Source organism: Fukomys damarensis, unplaced genomic scaffold (genome assembly GCF_012274545.1).
Source record: "Fukomys damarensis isolate Sample0158 unplaced genomic scaffold, DMR_v1.0_HiC HiC_scaffold_22, whole genome shotgun sequence".
Lineage (NCBI taxonomy): Eukaryota > Metazoa > Chordata > Mammalia > Rodentia > Bathyergidae > Fukomys > Fukomys damarensis.
This window is the reverse complement of record NW_022900934.1, coordinates 8,070,023-8,077,270: the sequence shown is the minus strand read 5'-3', so window position 1 is coordinate 8,077,270 and position 7,248 is coordinate 8,070,023. Positions and strand designations below refer to the sequence as shown.

Sequence of the window (7,248 nt, the reverse complement as noted above, 5' to 3'; positions counted from 1 at the left end):
CGCGGAGATAACGCGGAGCGCGCGGAGCGAGTTCATAGGGTTCGGACGAGCGCGGCCCTCCCTTCCCCGACGGCAGGAGCCTCGGGCAGCCCGAGCTCGCACCTTCGCGAGTCTGGGCGTGCGGGATCTCCCAGGGCAGCCCCTCGAGGGCCGATTTGAGCTTTAGCCGGAGGCGTCCCAGTGGGGGACCTCACTTCCGGAGGTAACCGGGGAGAGAAGGGGATTTCCTGGCTGGCTGGATTGCTGGGGGTCTTCGCGAGGCTTAAATTAGTTAATGTAAATCACCTGCCACGGGGCCTGGTCCACCTCGTCCGGCCCTCAGGAGCAGCTCGGGGAAGCGGCGCGCGCAGTGGCGGAGTTTAAATTCCCGCCGCTCCCACCCTGTCCTTGAACCCAACCACCCTGGGTTCCAGTCCTCTGGCCCGGTCACTTGGACCCTCTCGGTGGCAGATACTTCCCCTGTCGACAGTTCATTTCTTGAAAACTTTCGTAGCTCGACTTGAGCTCCAGAGCTACCACTGCAGATTTCTCCTTCAAGGTTAAAGACTCCGTATCAATAGAAATAACACCCACCGGTATGCATAGAATGGTTTGTGTCTGATGCATGGTACCTTTAAAAATGCACAGGCAGAAGAAGAGAAAAGGGCATTGTAACCCAGTGAGGACGGTGTGTGTAAAAAGGTACCTTAACTTACTGCAGTTGTCTTACACGTTTTGTATTCTCTTCCGGCTATTAGTCTGGGTTTCAATCTGTGTGTGTGATTATTAATTTTATAAGGTCTTATAAATAAATGAATTTGGAAAAATAAAGGGGTGGAGAGATAAAGGGGTAGTGAATGTAATCATTACATACTGCAAACGCGTACTGATTAAAGTGGAAAAATGTAGCTACACTGTATATTGGAGCATATACTATAGACATATAGTCTAATATGTATCACTTTCTATAATAAACTATGTTTATGTACCCCATGTTACATAGTACACATGTGGAAGCTTTCTAGAGTTTATGATAAGCTAGAGGAGCTAGATAATTTTGTTTTAGACAGAGTCTTGCTTATTTGCTCAGGCTGGCCTCAAAGTCACAATCCTCCTGCCCCAGTTTCCTGAATAGCTGGGATTTCAGGTACAGACCACTAGGCATGGTTTAAACTAGAAAGTTTACATCAATTTTCCCATTTCTTTTTCACTGCAGCCCAATGTAATAAACAGAAAGCAAAAGCAAACGCAAAACTTCCTAACGCTTAGAGTTAAATACTTTCCCCAATGTCCCAGACATTATTCATGGCCCTGGATAGATTCACACCTAGTATTTTCTGATCCCAGCCTGAGCCCTTAATGTAAACATCCATCCACATCGCATTATTTTATACCATCTTTTCTAAACTGGAATATTTCCAGTATTCTGAAATATTCCTAAATGAGAATATTTCCAAGAGGGGTGGGGTGGCATCAGCATGGTTACCGTAACAGTTTTGAGGGAGGAGTTCATACAGATGTTTCATATACACACGGTGGTGAAGAGGACCCTGAAAGAGAAGCTCGCCCAACTTGCCTCTCTGCCTTCCTTGTACCTGGATGTAGTTCCTGCTCCATGAGCTCTGTGGCAATGACGGACAACTCACTGCTGTTTTAGCTCCTGAGTTATCATTCCTTCATCCTTGGTTACCTTTCTCTCAGCAGGGCAGATGTGCTGGGCTTTCCGATGAGCTCAGTGCTAGATCACTTTAGGTGTCCTCAACACCTACAACACCTAAAGGTGCAATACAGTGAGTAGCCATTGTACCCAGTAAGAAAACTCAAGGAAATTGGTTTCCATATTCAGTTGAGAAAGGCTTTGTACTGGATTGCAGGGGAAAGCATGACTGGTTCTTGGACAGCCCATTGCCTCCCAGCCTGTCCATCCTTGACAAGGTGTCCTTGAGTTGTTAACAGCGACTGTTTTGAGCCCAGCTCCAGACACTCACCCTTTCTCCCTCTGCCTTCCTTCCACCTCACTCCCTGCGCGGCCTCTCAGAGGCGGAGGCGTTGTCTGGACAGGGACTCCCTTGAGAAATTCCTAACGAGAGGCCTCCAAGTGCCTCAGAAATCGCACTCTGCCTCTCTCAGCGCTGAGACAGCCCAGACACTGTCTTTCTGGGAAACCTCACCAAATCCTGGGTCATGGATCATTATCCTCCACACAGGTGACACGTGTGTATGTATGTGTGTGCACATGTGTGTGAGTAAGGAGGGTCGGGTGGAGGAGTCCATTGGAGGCCAAGGCTAGTTTCTATGCCCCGGGGAATACCAGTGTATAGAATTTCACATATATAGAATGTCGCATAAGTTTATGCTTCAAACATTGGCCAACCTAGAGTGTGAGTTTGAGATGTTGTTGATTGTGGGAACTTGCAGGACTGACTTTGCAGCTGTTGAGTTGACACTGCTCAAACAGAACCTCACAGAAAGCTCCAGGACCACGAAAAGAGCAATAGTAACAACAGCCAGACTCCTGGGCTGTATGAGGATAATGTAGGTGCATTCCGAGCATGGTAAAGTGCCGAGGAAGGATTACTGCACAGTGTTCCTGTACTGCGGGCCTTCTTTATTCCAAACTACCCAGAAAGCAGGCAGCTTAGATGTCTCGATTATTACTTGTGCGCTTTATTGATTAGCTGTAGTTTTGACTCAGGAAACTATAATTGAATAAGGTTGAAGAAGGTCGGCAAAAGATATTGGTGAGTTCAAATCCCAGCTCAGCCGCTCAGCAGCGGGATAAACCAACAACAACTTGATATTTTTCTAAGTCTCGGTTACTTCTCCAAAAGCTCAAATATTGCAAGGTTTCCTTTATATAAGAAACACAAATAAAGGACATAATAGAAGAGTGATAATTAGGAAACGGGGAGAAGTTCAAATACTCCTCCGAACTACAAACTCCTTTGTTTAAAAAAAATTATAATATACATGCTAACTGTGTTCTTTTGAACTAGTTCATCTTAGTTCATTGAAAAGAAAGGCTCTTGTTAGTATCTGTTCTTGTTTTTGGTAGGAATCTTTCCGGTTTATGTCTTGTGCTCTGAATAACTACTTTGAGGATAATGATGCACAGTGTGATAATAATTGTTATTCTCTCATTATTTGATTCTGAAGTTTTGGCAATAGTGGTAGTGCTCACTCCATAGGGTTTTCCTGAAAATGACAAAGCACTGAACATCCCTGGAAAAATGTCACAGCTGTAACCGTCATGAAGAACGACAGAGATTGGGCCCTCAAATAATTAAGATCGTGATTGCTCTTGCATTCTCGTGGAGCTTTCTATGCAGTTAGACAAACCTTGAAGTTAGGGCCATTGTCTCCTTGGTTTTGTCCCTCCCAGAGCATATGACACAGTACTGTTCTAGTTGGCCAGCACCCAATGAGCAAGTAATAGGTAACTGATTATTGATTATTTCCCCTTTCCCAAGAAAAAACGAGCAGTGTCAAAGCTTCCTTTGTTTTCTGAGGATGTTATTGGAAAACTCTGGAGGACTCTTCCTTTGGGTCTCTTATAGAAGGCAGTCCTGTTAGGCAAAAATAATAGTCTGAGTCTCAGTAGCTTGGGTAAAAACCATGGCTTCATTACGCTCTGCCTGTGTGGTCTTGGGTGGGTTGTTTAGGTTCTCTGAGCTTCCCTGGAAGTTAGTACAGTAAGTCCCAAACTTAGGAATGGGTTCCATTCTGAGAGAATTGTCCATAAGTTGGATTTGTTTATAAGCTGACCAAGTCAGTCTTATACAGTGCACCTGTGAAAGTTTGCTACTCAAATGTTTGTAAATCAGGGATTTCTGTATACCATGTTTCAGAAAAGGTAAGGTGAATCTTTGTTTTTTTAATTAAAAAAATGTTGTTGAGTTGATTGTACATTTAGGTATACCTTATGATCACATTCATCACTGGCATACATGATATATCTTGATTCTTTTTTTCCCATTCACTTGCCTTCCCTTGACCCCTCCACCCCATATATACATGTGTATCCATTTTTTCCTCCTTACCTTCAATTTTTTTCTTTCTCTTCTTTCCTTTCCCCTGCCCACCTCCTAGTTCCCCTTTCCCTTTAAACATTTTAAGATGAATATTTAAACTATTAAGGGAAACACAACCAATGTCTTCAAAAAAAAAACTATTGAGCCTCTCTACTCTTGTGATGACTTCTGAGCAAAATTTGCTCATGTTGATAAATTACATTTTTACTACAAGTATGAAAAAGAGTATCTTAAATTCTCCAGAATACAGTAAGTGGGGGGAAAATTTCAGATTCTTCATTGAAAGAACTGCTCTATTTTGCCGGCTATGAAAACTATAGTGCACGTGTCCAAGTTAACAAGTTACGATGCTATCACTGCAGGTTGTAATTTACAGTCTATACCCAGACAACAATGCTGTAAAATATTATTTCCCACTTTACAATGATAAAATGCCACCTCTGTATACACTTTTAGCCAGACCTTCCTGGATTTGAATCTGCCTTGTCCTATCTTATCCTATCTCTACTATGACCACATTAGCTTACCTTATCCTCACCTATAAAATGAGAATAATAGTGGCTCTGGTATATAACTGTGATAGTATAATTATCAGAATGTTGTATAGCTATACTAACAGCTTAAATTCAAATTGTCTTTCTTTAAGATTATCAGCTCCTTGGTGCAAGAGGGCTGTCTTTTTCTCTACTGTATTCCTAGTACCTGTAAGTAGGTTGGAATCAATTTAAGTGCTCAATACATATTTTGAATGGGCAGTAATACATTGCAAAAATAAGAGAGAGCAAATGCCTTTCTTGTTATTCCTGTACTTAACTGATTCTAACTGAAACACAGCTCACGATAAAAGTTGTGTCTAATTTTATATCTGATATAAAGAGAAGCACTTTGTTCTTTTATTTTCCAAAGTGTTTAGAAAAAGAGATCTGTAAAAGAAAATATAGACTCTTAAGTGACAGACTTTCCTACATTAATAGACTGGGATAAATGAATTAGTATGTGTGAAGTACTTCGAACAGTGCTTTTTACATGATAAACAATTAATGTTATTAATAATTTTGGAAGATACAAATGTAACTGATCCAGAGTCAGGTGAAACCAGCTAATAAAAAATTTCATGGATTTTAAAGTATTTTCTTCTATAAAAGTTGCATAATTAATTTTAAAAATTACATCATCACATAGATACCTATTCTGTGCTTTCTTGTATGACACAACTTGGCTCATTCCATTAGGGTGAAATTCAGGGAAAGGTCATGACAGAACTATTACTGCCAGTTATTTTGGACCTACATACAGTTTGTTTTGTTCTGATGTACCGGGCTCTGCTTCACGTATTTTAGAGGGCTGTTGACTCGGGTGGAGAATCGCTGAGTCGACTCCATTTGTCCAAGCCTTAATATGAACTGGAAGAGCACACCTTGCCTCGTGATCGCCACCTAGAGGAACTTCTGGGAAGTATCTCCGTGGCGAGCAAGAGTAAGGGGCAGGAGGAGCGAATACAGGTATCTGTTGCTCATGAACATAAGGTGGACCAACTGGATGATTAGAGAATAAGAAATTTCTGGGCTGGGATTTAGCTCAGTGGTGCCGCCACCTGCCTCGCGAGCTCGAGGTCCTGAGTTCGATCTCTGGTATGAAAAAGAAAACAACACCCCCCCAAACCCCAAGAAATTTCTAGAAGAGTCCTTTTGACTTCAGGGTGAAAAAAGAAGTTTAGTTAGCAGAGTGCTTCTGCATTCTTCCTGTTGTAGCAATTGCCAAGCAGCCCTCACAATATGCATCTGTTTGCTTGATTTTTCCACCCATAGTGAGCATCCCGTATCTGATTGTTGTACAACATCATATAATCATGTTTATGGCACCGAGGAATAAGTTACAGTCAGGTCCTATTATGGCTTGGATACAATAACCAATACAATAACTTGTATGTTTACATTAATATTCAAAGATTCCTCTAGAATAATGCAATTTTCCATCAAAACAATTGAAAGTACATCTTCAGTGAATTTTTCCTTTTAATTTTATCCAATTAGAATGAATTCTTTGAAAGTGGAGGCGTTCACAAAGTCATTATTGAGCAGCTGCTATGTGCCAGGCACAATTCTAAGTCCTCAGGATAAAGTGATGAACAAGACAGGCCAGGCCTGCTCTCTTAGAGCTGACATTTTTTCTGGAGAAAATGCACAACATGTGTGTAAACCAAAGACAGTATCATTTCAGACAGGCATAAAACTTACACTTGAGTTCAGATTTCAATTCTGAGATGTGGTCATCCTGAGAACAACCCAGAGAGAGAGAGAGAGAGAGAGAGAGAGAGAGAGAGAGAGAGGGAGGCAGGGGCTGATTAGCTTGGCAGCCAGAGGATTTAGGAGACCCTCACTGATGATCACACCAAGAATTCTGGACAGAAACCCAAATATACTTTCTTCATCTTAGAGACAAAAGGACAACATTTCCTATGGTTATCTGAGTCTAAGAATCAAATGGCTACTGGTTGCTGAGCTCTCATATTGCAGAGGTATTTTATTTTTAGAAGGCCATTTGTTCAGAGGCACAGGAGTGGCAGGATTCTTTAACACATAGGAGTTTCTTAAATTGGGATTGTCTTGTTTTCTCTTCTTCACAGGTGAAACAACCTTGTATGAGGTAGCACTGGAAAGGAAGTAAACTTTGGTCAATTTCTCAGTTTCCCCAATGTTGCATTGAGAAGCTACTGGGGGCCAATCAACTGAACGTTGTACGAATCTGAGCACCCTACTTCTCTTCTGCTCCCTGAGAAATCTGCTTATCTCAGAGCATATGTTTAAGACAAAACAAAGTGGACAAGGAATCTGGGTGAAGAGCTCTCTTGGGTTTTGCCTGCTCAGTATCCTAGCTCTCTTCTCATTTCTGTTTGAGAAATGTCACTTCTCCCTCTAGCATCCTGTGTAGTTCATGTGGGTGAATCTTACCCTCCAAGGGGTTTAGGACCAGTCAGCATCTCCCATCTCCTTGGCTTGGGGTGGGACGTGTGCATCTGGAATGAGTTTATGTTCCAGGTCGGTCACCACAGAGCACGGCCCGGGACCTTGTTGCAGCCACTAAGAAAGAGATCTTTCCACTGGAAAGTTGACAGGAGAGACCTGCTTTGCTATGGACCACCAACAGGGAAGGCTGTCTTAATGTAAAGTCTGTGCAGAGGAAAACAGAGCTGAGAAATGGAGTGAAGGAAAGGGCCGATAATGGAATGTCAAATTCT

At 42.2% G+C, this 7,248-nt stretch overlaps 1 protein-coding gene across 1 annotated transcript in view; it reads left to right on the top strand.

The window, feature by feature from the left end:
- The window catches only part of Pfdn4 (prefoldin subunit 4), a 33,336-nt gene that overhangs the window by 877 nt on the left and 25,211 nt on the right, over positions 1 to 7,248 (top strand). The window lies entirely within an intron of this gene.